This window comes from Corvus kubaryi, unplaced genomic scaffold (assembly GCF_017639235.1).
Source record: "Corvus kubaryi isolate FWS band 111438036 unplaced genomic scaffold, C.kubaryi_AGA036_p1.0 71, whole genome shotgun sequence".
NCBI lineage: Eukaryota > Metazoa > Chordata > Aves > Passeriformes > Corvidae > Corvus > Corvus kubaryi.
Window position 1 is genome coordinate 6,799,861 of NW_024582059.1, and position 17,262 is coordinate 6,817,122.

The window sequence follows — 17,262 nt, forward strand, 5'->3', positions numbered from 1 at the left end:
GGAATAAAGTTAGTGAAGTATATTAATTGAAATTAACTCAACTGACCAAAACATGACTACAATTACAAAATAGTTCTGGACCACCAACGAAGATTTCCCTTAAAATGGTTAAGACACTATTGCCAATTACTAAGTTAATAACGTTCATGATAAACTTCATTAAGGTAGTAATATTCATTATTAAGTTTAATGAAGTATGTTTACTTTTGGTTATTTACAGAATCTAAACTTCAGTGTTGATTATTTACATGAAAGAGCAGCAGCATGCCACATGACCATCACACTAATTGACTCATGGACAATGTACTATGATTTGAGGTGGACAGTGGGGATCACAATATGGGTGAGATGAGAGTCTCACAGATGAGAGTCTTTTATCTGCATTTGCTATAAGACAAAATTTTCCCATCACTCTGCTCCTTATCCATCTTACAAGTAGATTTCAGGAGCAGTCACATCTGTTAACATCACCTTTTCTGCTATCTTTTGCTTGAATGATATGGTGTAAGGTACACAGTAGGTTTTATACTCATAAACTAGGACTAAACTGCCATCTGAAATCAGTCAGGACAACTCTCTAGTTCACAAAGCCCCATTATAACACACTATTCCATGCTGAAGGTATTTCATGTGTTCAGTTTGTACACTTGTCAGCTCATCTTCCACAAGGCAAGGCTGTAGTGTATGAATACAAGCTATAACTTAACTGGGCAAGGTAACCAACACATCTGAGCCAAATGGCATAGTTATTCTTTCTGGAAATGTATATTGCACAAACTGCTATGATTTCTAAGTGCCATTTTTATTTTGAGGTGATAAACCTAGTTGTATATGCAGGAATAAAAAATCTGAAGGATCCCAGAGGGCCAGATCACAGTTGAAAAGATATTGTACCTTGAATTTCCCAGGATTTTTAGATTTCACTTTGAAACTCTACTTTGTGATATCTCTTTTTGCATTGACACTGCAACTTGTATCACTTCAGTGACATATTAAAAACTAAATTTAAATTTATTCTGACAGTGTCACTGTTGTCCCTTCCATAAAGCAGTTGAAAGGATTTATGCAAATGCAAGCTAACAAACATGAAGGGCTGTTGTACTCCTCAACTGACACTTTTTTTCATACAGGGAATGATGAATAAAAGTCTGAAAGATTATTTGCAAGCATGCAATTAATCATAAATCCAGCTTGATCCGGAAGGATAAAAGAGTAGTTTATCAATCTGGTTAGCTAGTACTTTGAAAGGATTTTGCAGAACTCATTAGGTCAGGAATATTAAGATGGGTGCCTCTTTTCTTATGAGACAATAATGTGATTCCCAAGGGGATAAGCTAGAAGGTCAAAGACAAAACAGTTTATCCTCAGGAATGGTATGGATTACTCTTAAGAGCATTCTGAAGTCCTGTCCTATCATTCATTTATTTCAAAGCATTCCTAAAAGTAATGGCCTAATTTTAAAGAAAGTAAATCAGAAATAACCAAATCACTAAAGCTTGTTTGTCTTTTAGAAACATGGATTGTCTTAATTTAAAGGCTTCAGTACTTTTGAGTCTCCTTTACCGATTTAGGGGAGCAATCAAAAAAACGTTAAAGACCTTTTCTATTCTGTTCCCCTTCCACTCTTCAATTCAGTGGAAATTCACTCACGCAAGGGCCCTTTCTAAGAAATTACAGAGTTGCAGACTGATATGGAGCTTCCTCTGTTGAATTCCTTGTAATGAACCAGCTTCCGTTCTTCTTCGGAAATAGGTTCACTGAAATAAGTGGTTTTGGCAGAATGCAGAGAAGTAGATCCTGCTGGATGCCATAGCTAGGTTTTTGAAAGAGGAGGTTGACAACAACTCCCTTGACATTCTGAGCATTGCCCTACTGACACACCTGAAATCCATAGGTTGCCATAGCTTTGTTACAGTATGTGTGGCCCTCAGATTTTAAATTAGTCAGTAGTAAGTGCGGTGTAAAAGTAATGCAATGAGGCTGAAAATTGATTCAAGAATTAGGTAACTAACGCCCAACTTGTTGTAGTATGTTTGGAGTTCCCAGGACAATATGCTTACTAACCTTGGGCCAAGACATAGCCATCCTAAAAGTGAATGCAACTCATACTGCATATTCCCATAGCAAAATTTTACCCCCAAATGGGCTTCCAACCATCAGTGTCCCTCCTAGGTGGAATGGCCAAAGTACTCTTTTTCTCTATAAAATTAAGATTGTATGCTATAAAAGGAGAAATGGAGAATTTGTTCAGCTTTTGTTTTTAAGAACATATTGAGAGTTAACATAGGGAAGCTTGTAACATAGATGCCATTGTATAATGGTTATAATGAATAACATGCTATGACATCAAAGGTCTTGTAGGAATCAATAACTACTGATGACAAAATAAGTCATTATTTTCACTGTAATTATCAGGAGACAAGTGATGGTTTGCTTTGGTTCTGACCTTGATTGTTCATGCCCTGAAATAATAATTGCAGTTAATTCCTTCTTTTCCATAAATATTTATTGCTTGTTCAGCATCAGAGAGTATAGGTAGGGGAGGACCATGTAAAAGACTTCTGTTTCTTGGGAAGTATGAGTTTGTCCTTTTGGGGCAACAAAAGGCCTCACCATTGGTTTACACTAATGCTTTTTAAAAATGGTTCTGTCTTTAAAATGTTTTCTGAAAGGTTTTTCTTTGCTTTATACTTGGAAGATGTGAGGGCAGATAGACACATCTGATTTGCAAGTGCTATGGAGAGCAGAAGGAAGAAAGCTCTTTTTGATGCTCCTTGATCCTTAGCCAGCTAACCCTAGGAGAAATCAGAGCTGATGTTATGATTTATGGAGCTGGGAAAAAAAAGTTTAGATCCTTCAGCAGCAGAGACCCCACACTACTCTGGCCCTATCATCTGGAAAGCATTTTCCTGTAAATATTCTCCCCCTCTCTTTGTCACTGAGGAAAGCTGAGTGTTGTCAGAGCAACAAGTGGTACAACATCACAATGTCATCTGTGCTTCTGGTGAACTGTCTAAATAAAGGTGTTAATAGAGTGCCTTTATAAAGAGATCCCTTCAGCTGATGGCTTTAATCAGGTATGGGGATTAAAAGTAGGTATAGGGCTGCCTATCACACTGGCAGTGCAATTCTCTAGGTCAGTGGGCCGCTGTCTCTGCACAGGACTATTTGTCAGTGGCTCTGTGTACATACCATAGTCCATAGTAGTTTGTTTATCTACCGATTCAGAACAGATGCTCAAATCGCACAACTTCCATGAAGGAGGAATTGACAAAGAGTGCAGCTGGGGTGAGGATGGTACAAGAAACTCCATCTATCATTCTCCAAAAGGCACAATGAATGGCTTAATTGTTGCTGCTAACAATTGTTGGCCATTTTATTTGCTATAGCCAAAGTATGATCGCACTAAGAGCCAACTTGGAGAAATACAGTGACAGGGCAGTCTCTTTGTTCTGTTCACTTGGCATTATTCACTGAATAGATTTCACTGGCTCTATCTGGACCAAGACCTTCCACTATTCCTCACCTGCGAAGCATGCTTCTTGACCACAGGGAGGTCTTGAGCTGGCTAACATAGTTGTAATTAGGAAGGAACAACCCTGACAGTGAGGAAATAGTACAGTATGCAATAAAACCAGCATTATTTCATAGTGGGGAGATTTGTAAGACACTATGTCTTCTGAGAGAGCTGCCCATGAGAATACTTACCCTCATACCAGAGTTTCCTTCAGTGCCTTGTGAACTTAATCTGTTATCTTTCATTGAACTGGATTGGGTGTGTCTGGTTTAATATCTTCCTCTGCTGCAAGGCTTGTATTTAAGGGGTGCTACACAAATGCTAGGAAAGGACAGAAAGCAAGCTGCCTGTATCACAAAAAAATTCATCTCCCAAGTGAGTATGCATTGGGTCATAGTGAAGTTAATGTACATATTCATGTGATGTTAAAAAAGTCATTGTCTGGATTAAAGCCTTTCCCTATTGTTTAGTATTCAGGCTCCTTCTGAAAAGCTGAGGATTTTCATAGTTCTCAAATAAAGACACCTGATTTTTTGTCATGCAAGGCAATCTGATTTTTCTTAATCTTGTTCTCAGAAATTACTCAATTATTTTGGCAGTTTTTTTTAATGAGGCAAACATCTAGTATGAAAAATTTCATAATAACCACTAAAGGCTGTTAATCTATTAACAGCTGAAATAGGGTCACTTAATGGAGGAATATAAAATTACCATGCTTATAGATTATAGTATTAAAATGCACTAAAAATGCACAATTGACAACAAAATTCTGCTTTGGGCAAGTATCATGGCATTCAGTACCTCTGTGTAGCAAGGAGGTTCCTAAGTATGGCTGTAACAAGATTTCTTAGAAAAAAAACCCTGAATGGTAATTTTTTTCTGTTGAGGATGGTATAAAATACCTCTGTGGGTTCTTCCTCTTCCAAAAAGTGATATTGGAACTTGCTGTAGAGTCTGAAATTACTGTGGGTGAGGAAGGAAGTGAAAGGAAAAAAGACTGGACTATCTTCAGTTTCATTTTTTGAAATGCTACTGAGAAAGTTTAACTTCTTCCCTCATTCACAAGTTAAACAGATTTTTGAACCTGCAGAATATTTCCTTTTCAGAATGCATATGACCCGTTATTCTGTGTTGTGGACACTAATGTTCTTGAGTCCTCAAGAATATCAAGGGGTTCACATGTGTTTGGTTTTAGGCATCATCATATCTATGGATGCCAGTGGGATGGATTCAAGATAGATTCCTTTCCGGCTGACTTGTGATTTTTGCTGTCTTTCACCTGTCCTTAAAATGACCAAGAAATACAGCTTTAAAATAACTGCATTAATATGAGCAATTGCTGAATTTTGCAATTTTCCATTGCAATAATCATTACCTCCTTCTGTGAGGTCTCTCTCAGCTTGAGCTTGAGTCAGAAAGCAGCCAAGAGCAAACAACAATCCTTTCAGTGCAAGAAGCTTCCTTTAAACGTGCCACACTGCTGACCTTGACAAGCATGCAGAAAAGCACAAGTTGAATGCACACAAACTTTCAAGGCCTGCTGTTCATCCAGACCCTGGGTACTACACAGTATTACCTCACACAGATTTTGTTCCTTGCATGCAAATAGAGTCTCAGTGTGTGAGCTATAATTTAATCCATGCTGTAGTCTGGGTCAACACAAAGGCCCTGGTGGAGCATTGTGTTGCAGTCAGGCAGCTCTGGCTGTTTTAACAGAATCAGGGGATCCTTGCTCAAGGAATGAGGCAGAATAGTCAGTACTTTTAGAGCGATAAGACGAATGAAAAAAGCGCCACTTCTTCCAGCATTCATAAAACAATCTGTTAAATAGGAAAAAAAACCCCAGACATGGAACTGATTTCCCATTACTATAAAAATACCATAGTGATGCTGGATGCAGGTTATAGTGATTGTAATTTTGTTTCATGCTACATATCTTCAGGAAACCCTTACTAATTTAGATAGCATTGGCATTGCTTTTGCATATACATTTTTAGAATATACAGTATCTCCAAGTTTCTTTGCTGGCTAGGTAATATTTCAAAAGACTTTAAGTTCCTTCTCCCCAGTTAACATTTGCAAGAAACATATCTAGAAATATTTTGTTAAAAAAAATTTCATTGATTTTATACTCACACTGAAAAAATAATTAAATGTTATATCCTTTATACTTTCATACTAATTACAAGTATGTTCTTATATAGATTTCTCCTTGTAATTTATAGTTGCTATATAAACATAGTCTCATACAAATACTTTCTTATGGAGAATTTGTTTTAAATATGTGTAGAACTCCTAAGAAAAGATATATTTCTGAAGAATTTCAGCATTCCATGAATTCCCTTTCTTTTCAAATCAGTGAGCACATATTGAACAGAACTCTATCCTTTCAGTATGCATTAGTTTTGTAGGTTTGTTTGAATTTTGGAGACCATATAGAAATTTGTGGTAGGTACTATCACTCTGAAGTGAGCCATTTGTCTGTAGATTTCTTTGTTGTTGTTCTTATCTTTAATTAGAACCTTTGTACACTCAGTCTGCTGATGTTGTCTGTTATTCATTCTTACCCAGGTTCTTAATATGTGTGATTGACTGAAGAATTATTCTAAGATTATTTTGACCCCCAGTCCAGTTTTCTTAGGCTGCTGTAAAATGGCATGGTGTAATTAAATCCAGACATGGGGGTGGTTTGGTTCTCTTTACATGACAGGTTTAGCCATGTGCTACTTGATTCAAGGGGACTTTTATATTTTAATCAAGTTCAACTGCATGGCTGAGGTTTGTAGTATCTTTAATGTTAAGGTCTTCTTTCCCTCTCCTGCTGCTCAGAATACCTTTATAATAGAGCTTTGCTTGAGAGCTAGTATGTCCCTGTTTTTACATGGGATAGGTAATCACGAGGACCTTGACTTGAGAGCACCTGGAATTCATTAAAATTCCTCTTACTAGCCTGTTACATGAGGATACCGAAAACTTGGACTGTTGTGTTTGCTTGCAGACTTACACAGTACACACCACCATCTCTTTGGATTTCTTTATCAAAATGAATGATTCTGACCTTTGTTGTGCCTCTGCAGTTTCAAGCATTTAAATTATTTAGGTGTTTCTGCATGGTTGGTAATGGGCACACTTTGTCTAGGCTTGCTGGGTAGAAAGGGGATGTAAAAGTAAGTTGGGTATAGCATTTTTTTTTGGTATCCCACTCACTCCTATTCAGCAAGTAGGCATAAAATGCATCAGTAGTCTCATTCAAGGAGAGGTAAACTCCTGATCCACACTGGGAGAGGGGAGGGACAAGTCACATCTGCACCATTGGGCACAGACCATTCTGGCCATTATTCAGGGGGTGTGTATGTGTGAAGGGAGTTAATTCCTTTTAGTTCCTGGATAAATCCATGGCTGACCTCATTGATGTGACAGTGAAATCAGCGGGAGTTCTCATATGCTTGACAGAAAGGCATGTATTAAAGTGCTTTCTTTGAAACAAGGTCACTGCATTGCTAATCTGAGCATTTTTCCTGTGATGGGCAAATCCCTCTTGGTCTCTGAGCATCCTTTGCTCTTGTTGATGCAGAAATTTGGTTCTGTGCCAAGGAAACAAGTGGAATATTTACTGCTGAGTTCATGATGAATAGGTTTCTTATGGGAGCAGGAACTACAGCTATCTTGAAGGCAGTCTTCTAATTAATGCTGTCTGTTTGTTGTGTAACAGCAAGGTCTTCACAAAAGAGTTCTTTTGGCAACTTCCCTTGAGATCTTCTGTGTGAGCAAGAACATCTCAACCCACAGAGAAGTGCAAGAAACTGGAGAGGCAATTTCTTTTTCCTTGTGAGCAAGCCCACATTGTAAAGGACATACCTAATAAGGAACTTGTCAGTTCCAAAGATACTGCTGGAAATGTTTATACTGTTTTATAGGAAAGCATTCCTTGGAGACAAGTCTTCTTGTAATTTGAAATTAGGGTGGATGTGTGTGCTGCTGGGTCTGTAGCTCTTTTTTGGCTCTTTGTCTGCATACCTGACACTCTGTAGGTGTGCTCCAAAGCCAAAGTATTTGTCCTTCTGAAATATTTTTTTGGACTCTAAACCTAATCAGAGATAAGGAGTGTTTCAGCACTGTTTGCAAAACCCCTCTAGAAGTGCATAAATCACCCCATAATAACAGTGAAATTCAAATGTTGTGTCTAGATTAATTCACAGAATTTAACTGAGAAATGCCTGTAGTGTAGTAAGCAAGGCTTAAAGTAGCTTATAGCCAGCTTGGATATAGAAGCCAGTTACGGCAATATGGTGCCCAAGACAGGCTAATTGGCTTTGCTTCTTGACTGAGTTCTCTCCTACTTTAACAGCACATACATTGGATAGCTATTTTAGAGGTAGCTTTGATACTTTTGCTACCTTGCTGTCACAGTTCCATCTAGAAAAACCTTAAGGCTCAAAAATTTTGACTGCCAGACTTCCAGGTGAGATGGGAACTGCAGCCTTTAGTCTGCAAATAAGGTAGAGCACAACTGAGTGGGGAATGAAGGGCATGTGCAAAGAGTAGTTTGTACTTGAAAGGCTTCGTCTGAACTCCGTGGCAATTGAGGCCTGTAAACCATCTCTCACCAGAGCATGGGACACAAAGAAGCTAGGGAGAAAACTTGCATAGATGGACTTCAAACTTGTATGTTTACTCTGCTTTACAGTGCCAAAGTTAACCTTTACCCACAGTGCATGTATTTTTGGAGGTGCATCTCCTTTTATTAGTGTATTTGTGTTGTGCTTGGAATGAGTGACCTTCGAGATGGTAGGAAATTTTTTAAAAACCCCCTTATCTTGCCAAAGTAGTTATCCTGTTTATTTGCTTTCAAAGGATATATTTCTTAAGTCAATAGTGAAAATAATAACAGTTTTTATGTCTGAAATGTCTTCAGTGAGAGCTTCAAAGAACTGTAAATGTATCCACACAGAACTTCTGTGAAATAGGTAGGACATAATATTGCCACTTTACAAAGGGATATAAAAAATGAAATCACTAGTGCACATCTAACTAGAACACCAGTGATAGTCATGACAGCTGTTGATGTACATCAGCTGTATAACCCGTTTCTTTCTACACAGCTCCTAATGCTGTAATTGTATTTTTAGTTACAGTTACAATTTGATAATACTCTGCTGCTTTTACACTCCTGTGAAGCAGAGAAGCAGGTCTCTGTGTTCAGTGTGGTGTTATTTACACTATTAAGTTGCAGTGGGTATCTGTTTGATCTGATCCTTGATGTGGCATTACTGATGAGGCTGAAGGAATCATTCTCTCTTGAAGACAGGCAGATTCTGGATGGAAAGCTGGCACATTAGGGGGAGATCCCAGCAGTTGTTCAGCAGTGCAGGAAGGAGTAGCTGTAAGCCTGATCTTTCTGTGTAGAGACCCACGAAAAGAGATGCTGACAGCACTTGTTTCACTTAAGCCATTTAGAGCACAGGGATAGGTCCTATAGTCTGTGTGGCCTCCAGGGGTTAGACACATCCCCACAGTCTCTTCTGGCATTTGCTACACCTCAGGAGGCACCACCAAAGGGTTAAATAGTTCCACAGAGTGTCACTTGCTCTCTAATTAGGAAGTGGTCCAAGAGCTCAAAGTTCAAAATGCACATGCTCTGAGCTGGGACTAAGTCCAAGTTCCCACTGACTGCAGTCTCATATGTTAGTGTGGTGCATCTGCACACAATCTCTTCCCCTTCCCATTTCTGCCATTTGTTTTCTTTTTTAACAGAAAAATGAGACATTTCAGCTACACAGTTTCACTTCTTTTGTCGCTATCTGAAGTCTTCCATTGCTTGAGCTAGTGTGTTTTCTGGGAATAACTTGTAACCTCCTTTATAACTGAAAGCAGGCCAGTAAAACATGACAAAAATCTTCTCACTCCACTCCATTCTGCAGCATCTGTGGCTTCTTCTGGAGAACCAGGGCAGGTCTCCTCCCAGCAGCAACATAGATATGAACTGGTCAGGCTGAGCCTCAGGGAGCCTGAGGTTCCTTCTTGGCCCCAAAGGGAGATACAAAGAACAGGCAAAATAGCATCCAGCTTAGCTTGTTTTGAGAAGAAAGGGCAGAGTGAGGGTGGGCTGAGGCCACAAAATGGTAAAAAAACAGTTTTCGAAACAAACAATAAATAGTAGAAGCCAGATGCATGGGTGGTAATATAAAAGGGGCAGAGTCAAAATGTCACCCATGGAGCCCGCAAATGAGGGAGTGGGCAAAGTTCTGCTGAATCACAGAATCTAGAATATGCTGAGCTGGAAGGGACTCATCAGCTTTTGGGATCTTGTGTTTAAGAGTGGCATGGGTTTGGGGGTTATGGTTTTAAGTTTCACCCCAGAATAGATGGTAGCTTCTGGGGATGATGGCCATATTTTGCATACGAAAAAGAAGGTAGTGATTTTGGTCTCCACCTTTTTCCCTCTCCATCTTCAGCTACATATGTTTATTGTTTCCCTCCACTGGCTCTTGGGGTGCTTAACATGGCACAGATATGAGTCAGATCATTAACCTGTCTGAAAAACATATCCAGCAAGACACATTTGGTCTGTGAGCTTTCACACTGTTCCTGGAACACATGTGAGAGGAGCAGGCCTGTGCAGCTGGGAATGGTGATAAAGAGAAGGGGATGATGACCTTTTTGGTGAAAGTAGGTTATTAAATCAGCTTGGCCATCACACTTAACTGGTGCCTGGGTTGGTATTGTTGGCAATGCTGGTAACAATTTTCCTGCGTCATACAAGGCTTAAGGACAAAGAGGCAGCTTCATCCTTGGCATAAGGGTATGACTGGAGTCACAGGAGTTGTACCCAGGGTGACTTTGTCTAAAGTGTGCCTTTTCAACAAAGTCCACTAAATCAGCTCATTCTTGCTCTCTCTTTTGTTTCTTTATTTGTGGCTACACTGAATTAGCATCTTAAATAAATTTCCATGGGAATCAGAGATGCAATAGCTAGCTTGCTTTCTCTTGTGCATCTACAAACAGTCTTTTCATAGCAGTCTTTTCACAATCTTATGTACAGTGTTTGGGCACTTGATCCATATCCATCAAAGGCTTTTCATGCCTATCCTGTTCCATAAAAAATCTAACAGCGTAAGGTGCATAACTTGCAGTACATAGTTGATGGTAGAAGATTTGTAGCACATATATTTTATATAGACGGATGAAACATCCCTCTTTCTGGAGTGACTTTTTGCCTATTCACATTGTTTCTCCTACTCTCATTCTGATACATTGTTTCTATATTTTGTGACATGTAGATTGTAGAAAAGAAAGAAAAATAGATAATTTGATTTGATGAAGAAGGGCATTCTCCGCATAGAAGACAAGGTAAGAAAAGAGAGCTTTGTAGGAAGAGAGAAAGCTGAAAAGTCAGGCCTTGTGATGAAGAGAGCTGGGGGAGTCGATCAGTAAGAAAGGAGAAACTCTGAAAAGGCCTTGGAGCTCAGGACATAAAAGCATGGCATTCATGGAGGTGTAGGCAATGTGGCTGTGGTATGGAACAAAAGATTACCTCAGTTGCTGAATTTTTTGTGGAAAACAATGCAGGTGCATTGGGAATAAGATCCAGACTCAATAATCAAGATAATTAAAGTAATCAAATACTGTGATCACACTGTCGACCTAGACAGAGATTTACATGTTAAAAATACTAGAAGAGAGCTCTGGTAAAATAATGGTGTTGGTGTGGATAGCACAGGCTAAGTAAGAAATCTGGGCAAAAGTAGAGGCAGTGTATGTTATGTACTGTGTGGCAGCTAATGGAGCTGTGCAATTGCATCAGAATCTGCGATGTCATTGAAGAACGTGCCTAGTATGTCTCACTGTGAAGAAAAACTTGCAAACGTGACCCCAGCACGTTGTGATGCAGTGCTTTGTGCCAGAACTCTCGTGCAGCCTGTCAGCAGAAGCCGGGGAGCTGCGATATGCCCGCCCATCTGAACAAGGTGCTAACTCCAGCATCTGCCTCTGCAGGGAGTTCAGCTCCTTTATCAAAGGAGAGGGGGAGAGAAACGACTTGTGCTAAGACTACACAGAATGTAGTGTGATTGAACTGCTTTAATTTGACCCCAGAAAAGGATCTTAAAATTAGGAGCTGTCAGGGCATTTAATACGACATGCCTAAAGCACAGGGTGAAATATGTGACTGGAGAAAAGCAGAAAGCTGAAAAATACAAATGGATGCTCGTAAATCCCTGACATAAAGTGGTACAGGAGCCTGCACAAGCAAATAGTAAAAGCTGGATAGAATATAACAAGAAATAGGGTGCCTTTGGGAGTGCAAGAGAGGGAGGAGTAGATGCTGAGGGAAAAATTAATCAGAAAGATCAGAGTAAAAACAGTGAAAGCCAAAAAGATGGCATGGTTTTTAAGGAGGATTTTAGTTATTTCCAAAGCAAAAAAGCTCAAAGAGCCTGAGGCTTGAAGCACAACGCATGATATTTATGCAGGGAGTTATTATAAAATACTTGATGTGGCAGATTTTGGTGTCAGACAGGCCTCACAGCCAAACTAGAGGCACAAGAAAGTAGGACAGAGCTGGGATGAAATGGGATCAGCAGCTGTAAGCAGGGTATTCAATTAACTAGGAACAATTCAGTTCAAACAACAAAGGAGAGGAACTTGGGCAGACAGGTGGGATCATAAATGGCTGAGGCAAGCTCAGAAGAAGCTTATATTTCAGGGAATATTCACTCCATGCAATACCTCTTTTGTCTCTGTTTTAAGATCAGTAAACTGACAGAGAAGCATTTACTTCTGTGCTACATTACCTTTGCTTGAATGATGGGGGGACAGACAAGGAGGGCACAGTGTGGTGCTGAAGGAAAGGGAGACTTAACACCTCTACTTTTGACAGTAATAACTTGCTAGATCAAATTGGTTGTCTCACAGAACCTTACCCTAAGGTGCCTCTGTTGTGACACTGCTCTTTTGGGGAGATCAGGACCAAAAGAATAAGCAGTTAAGATGGAGGCAAAGAGAAGCAGTCATAGGAGGATCAGTGAAGGTTGAGAGGTCAGGTCAAGAAGGTCAGGGTAAGACATTTGTGACAGAGAAATGAGAAATGCCACTGTCAGCAAATAAAGCAGATAGAGCATGTTAGGAAGGATGAAAATAAGAAAAAGAATGGAGAGAATTAAAATTAGAGACTTTGCAAGTGAAACTTCTAGACAGTGAGTATGAACTAAATTTAATTTGGAGGTCTTTTGTTTGTTTGTATGTTTGATTGACCTAAAAGAATCAGTGCATTGGAGATACCTGCAGGCTCCCTAAAAGTGTTTGTATGAATACACAGCAAGTATGTGCTTTTCCTGAAGTGATCTATTGATTTTTGTTTTCCCTTCCACCTTAAGCATTTTAATGCCTAGCAGTAAACCGTCGAGCCCTAGCCCTTCCCAGTCAGTCCTTCTTGTTCCCCTGCTTAAGAATGAAACGCAATATCTTGAACACCCAGAATGCGAAGAAGGAGCTAATCATTGGCTCGCATTGTGGCTGGCAGGGCAGGCCCGCCTCTTTGGCTTGTGCTGACAAGCTGTTTATGTTTGTGCACGGCCACCCTTTAACTCAGCCGCCCGATGGGCCGTAATGGGACCAACTGTCTGAATGCTGCAGGGAACTAAATCTTCTCATCAGAGGCACAGTGAATTTCAGCCTCTGATACTCCCGCCTGGACTCTATGGAACACTAGTAAGTAGCCTTCTGTCTTGTTGTGGCTTTTCTCATAAGACTAAGGGCATGTTTTAGCAAGGCAGGTAGGTGCTGTCATTCAGAGAGGCAGCTATGAAAGCATTTTCCTCTGTCTGAAGTAAAAGAGCAGCTACTTTGTATGCAGTGTCATGACTACAAGAACCACACAATTTCAATCTCAAATGAGACCTTCCTGAGAGGCAAAAGGGAAGAAGTTAATAAGGACAAAACCCATTTAAACTTAGTAAGTTGTTGGGGTTTATATATGGGTTTTATTTGTTGGGGTTTTATATATATATATATATACACATACACTTCATTTAGTCTGCATCTAGTTCTTATTTTTAGCTGCATTTCCAGTATTTGATCATCCAGGCTCATTTCAAAAAGCAGCAATTTTTGCAAGGTCATGAATAGTGTGGTTTGGAAAAGTGTGAAATGGCTGGAAATGAGATAGTATAAAATAAGTGCTCCCCAAAAGGCTGATAGGTGCTGTCATATTTGAAGATACATGCCTAGCAGTAGAAAAAGAAAGTTGTGGTCAGAGATTTCAGTCCTCTTTGTTGACTGCTGTTGGGAACTGTTCAAAGCTCCACAGAGCAAAAGACTGCAGAGATGGAATGGTGTGACTTCTTGCATCTTTAGTATGCCCTTTCTGATTTTCAGAATTCGAAATCAAATATTGCCTGTTTGGGCAGTATTCTTCAACTTACCCCTGCACTGCATGTATTGATGGAATTTTTGGACTTCCTCTTTTACCATTTATACCAGCAAAGAAAGTCTTAATGTCCCTGTCAGAGCTGGCCACCATGCAGAATGTCAGAACTAGTCTGCTCCTGAAGTTTGGGCAAGTCCGTGTGTAGATCTCATGTGGTAACTGAGGCTCAGCCTGTGAGTTCAAGACACCTGAGGGGGAGAAAGGTGGCTGTCACTGTAAATAAGCATGTTCATTATTCCTCGATTTAAAATCACAGGAAAGTAAGTTTCAATCAGATATTTATTAGCCTTGATTCATGCCAAAAAGAAATTGAAAGCAAATCCAAAGCAGGGCCTGATGCCATGTTCCTTTCAGCTTGTTTAGCTTGCCCCCTGTGGATGTACCCAACAGGGGGATACCCTGGGGGTTGTGCCTTTGTCTCTGCTGTGCTGCTTGTGTTTTGGGGCTGTGCATAGCTTCTGCAGAAAGCCCTGAGGCAGTCTGGAAACTTTTGGCTCAACAGTCCTACTCACCTATAGGATCTTAATGACTGCATCATTCAGTGAGTCGTGGATTGTAGAGGGCCAGTCAAGCAATATTATGTTTAGAAAGCAGTGGCAAAGAGACAGCTAGACAGAAACTTTCTAATAAAACTGATCAAATTATAGGCAGCTGTTGTAGTTAATACATTTTAGGTGGGTCTTGATGCTGATGATTGTTAGCTCTGAATCTGAGCTTTCTCTACAGCAGTACAGTGCATGTGTGGTAGTGTATGAATTAAAGCTAATTACAGCAATAAGCTGCTTCTGTGCCAGGCTGTGAATACAAGCCAGAGTGTTTCAGTCAGTTGTGCTAAGCAGCAGATAGATACTAAGCCTTGATTAGTAAAGATGGAAATTAAATTGGTTTTTGTCTATAGATTAAGAAAGCAGTATCTCAGTACTTAAATGAAAGCCATGAGATACACCACGCACCTAGGAGCTGTTGCTGTGCCCTTGCAGTATATATTAGGAGTAATCAATATGCTTACCACATTGTCTGTCTCTTGACTAAAGAAAGAAATCCCTTGTGAATCACGAGCTCAGCACAACGTGGCTGGCTCTGAAGGGGCAGATTGTGTCTGTTTGATTTGCATCAGGGTAAACAGGCAGAAAATTAAAATTGATTTTTTTTTTCTCCTGGAGAGATAATTTTAAAGATGTATTTACAGGGCTTGCTAAAACAAGATGCTGAATCAACATCCTTCATAAAAGAACTGCTCTGAACTGAATAAGCTATAATTGCACTTTTTGATTCTGAGATGGTAGGCAGTTTGTGAAAACAAAGTTATTTACTAATACTCATTAACAAAGCTTTCAGATGGTCTGGAAAGCAGAGAAGCATATCATGCTCAATCTACAAAAGAGGGAGATAAAATCTGCAAGGAAGCTGGAAATAGAACTGCTTACTGCAATTCATTTTCTTCCTCTGGTTCTGTAGGTTCACTTGCCAGCACTTTCCTGTGGCTGAGTATTTAGTCTGCAGGCACATTTGTAATATAGCTATTATTCAGTTGTTCAGAACTTAATGAAAGGTATTAATTTGGGGTTGACTGAAACCCTGATCTCTTACCAATATTTCCCAAATATACTCATGGTTACCAGATTATTAGATCCACTATATTCCCCCTACATTGCCCTTGAGGATGTCAGACCAGCTCCCAGAATTAATCAATATCTTGGGAAAGAGGAACTCTCTGGATTACTGAGAATTTTGAGCTATTTGAGCTGCAATTCATGACACTGGGCATTTGAATTTTTACTGAAAGCAGAAGGCTTTAGGGGTACTTTTTGCCTCAGGGTTTATTATTAGCAGGTGCTCTGCTGATGTGTCCTATATGCTTGACACACATCAGTTAAGGTTATGATAAGGGAGAGCCTGTGAGTGAAATACTGCATGTGCTTCCCTCCCATCAGCTGTTTGAGTCTGACCAGGAAACTGAACCATCAGGTAGCAGGAAAAAGTCTGAGGGTCTGAAAGAAGCAGCGACAGCCTTCTGTAAGGTTTGGATAGATTTCCTTGTAAAATCACTCACTATCAGAACTCAGGTCTCCATAGGGATAAAGGCTGAGATTGCCTCCTCAGCCTCTTTGGGTAAGTTGTCCTCTCTCTTAAATCTGAACCCTTGGACTGATATCCTCAGTTTTCACCCATGGCTGTGAAAGCTTTTAAAATCTTTCATTGTGGCTTGTTTTTTTTGTTTTTTCCAGGTCCCTTTTCCTAGGTATTAGATGCTATGTAAGGGATGTTGTTGCCACTAAAGTGGAACATACTGGTTGGTTCTAAAAAAATGGAAAATGCTAAGCATGCAGCTTTTTCTGTTAAAAAGAGCAGCAGGGCTGTAGTACCCAGATCTCACTCATACATTAAAAGCAGAGGGTCTTCTTCTAATGTGTGCATTTTATTTTGGTGGTGCTACCTGGAGAAGGTACTGCTCTTAGGAAAGAAAAGGACTGCTAGGCAGGTTATGTGCAAAATTCACCCCAGGAGAATAATGAAAGTCTCTCAACCAGGTATTTGCCACAGGTCTCGTTCTGTAGGGTGGCCTGCCTGAAATATAATGGAAAACTTGGGTCAAGACAGAGAGAAAATGGATCACTTCCTACCTTCCTTGCCTGTGGCAGAGAGTGAATGGCAGTGACTAAGTTGTCTTCAGGTCTGTGCTGCCTTTAAATCATCAGTATCTACCAGTTTCCACAGGTTCCTTTGACTCCTCTCCCTCCTGTCTGATATATCTGGCTTCTGTGCTAGCTAGCTATGCTGAAAGAAACAACTTTCAGTGGCATTCCAGCACTCGTGCTGGCTGTGCTCTGCTCTTCTGCTGGGAAGATGTTTCCTTGGATTCCATTGGCAAGCCCTAAACTTTCTGCTTACGTACTGGAATTACTGGCTTACAGAACAGGCTCTCTGCATTGCTGCTATGCTTCGATGGTGTGTAAAAGGCACAGTTGTGCAAACTACCTTCTTTTAGGGTACATACAGGATTGGTATATTAATTGTAGCCTCCAGATGGCTCATTCCTCTCTCTAGCTCACCTCTCTTAGGCGAGAAAGCAAATTGTATCCTAGTATGTGCTCAAGTAGGCAGGAAATATTACAGATGCCACTGTTTCTTCATCCATGAAGAAGCTTTTAAATATTTCAGTTTCCTTCTTTTTGCCTGTGTAGTTGCCAAAGGTCTAAGAAAGCAGCAATTTTAGCTTGTAGCATAAAATGTCCCTAATTAAGAGGGTAGCTTGCTGTGTTCTTCTTCGTTGCTGCTGTCTAAAGAAATTATCACGGCTGTCATCAGCCATTTCCTC

At 40.0% G+C, this 17,262-nt stretch overlaps 1 protein-coding gene across 6 annotated transcripts in view; it reads left to right on the forward strand.

Annotated features, from left to right (window-relative positions):
• The window catches only part of TRIM2 (tripartite motif containing 2), an 87,017-nt gene that overhangs the window by 4,642 nt on the left and 65,113 nt on the right, over positions 1-17,262 (forward strand). For 2 of the 6 annotated variants that reach the window (XM_042049551.1, XM_042049544.1), the window contains exon 1: positions 13,077-13,225. The exons of the other annotated variants lie outside the window; for them this stretch is intronic. The gene's annotated coding sequence lies outside the window, so the exon portion shown is untranslated. Of the gene's footprint in view, positions 1-13,076; positions 13,226-17,262 lie in introns of those variants that run through there. 6 annotated transcript variants of the gene reach the window in all.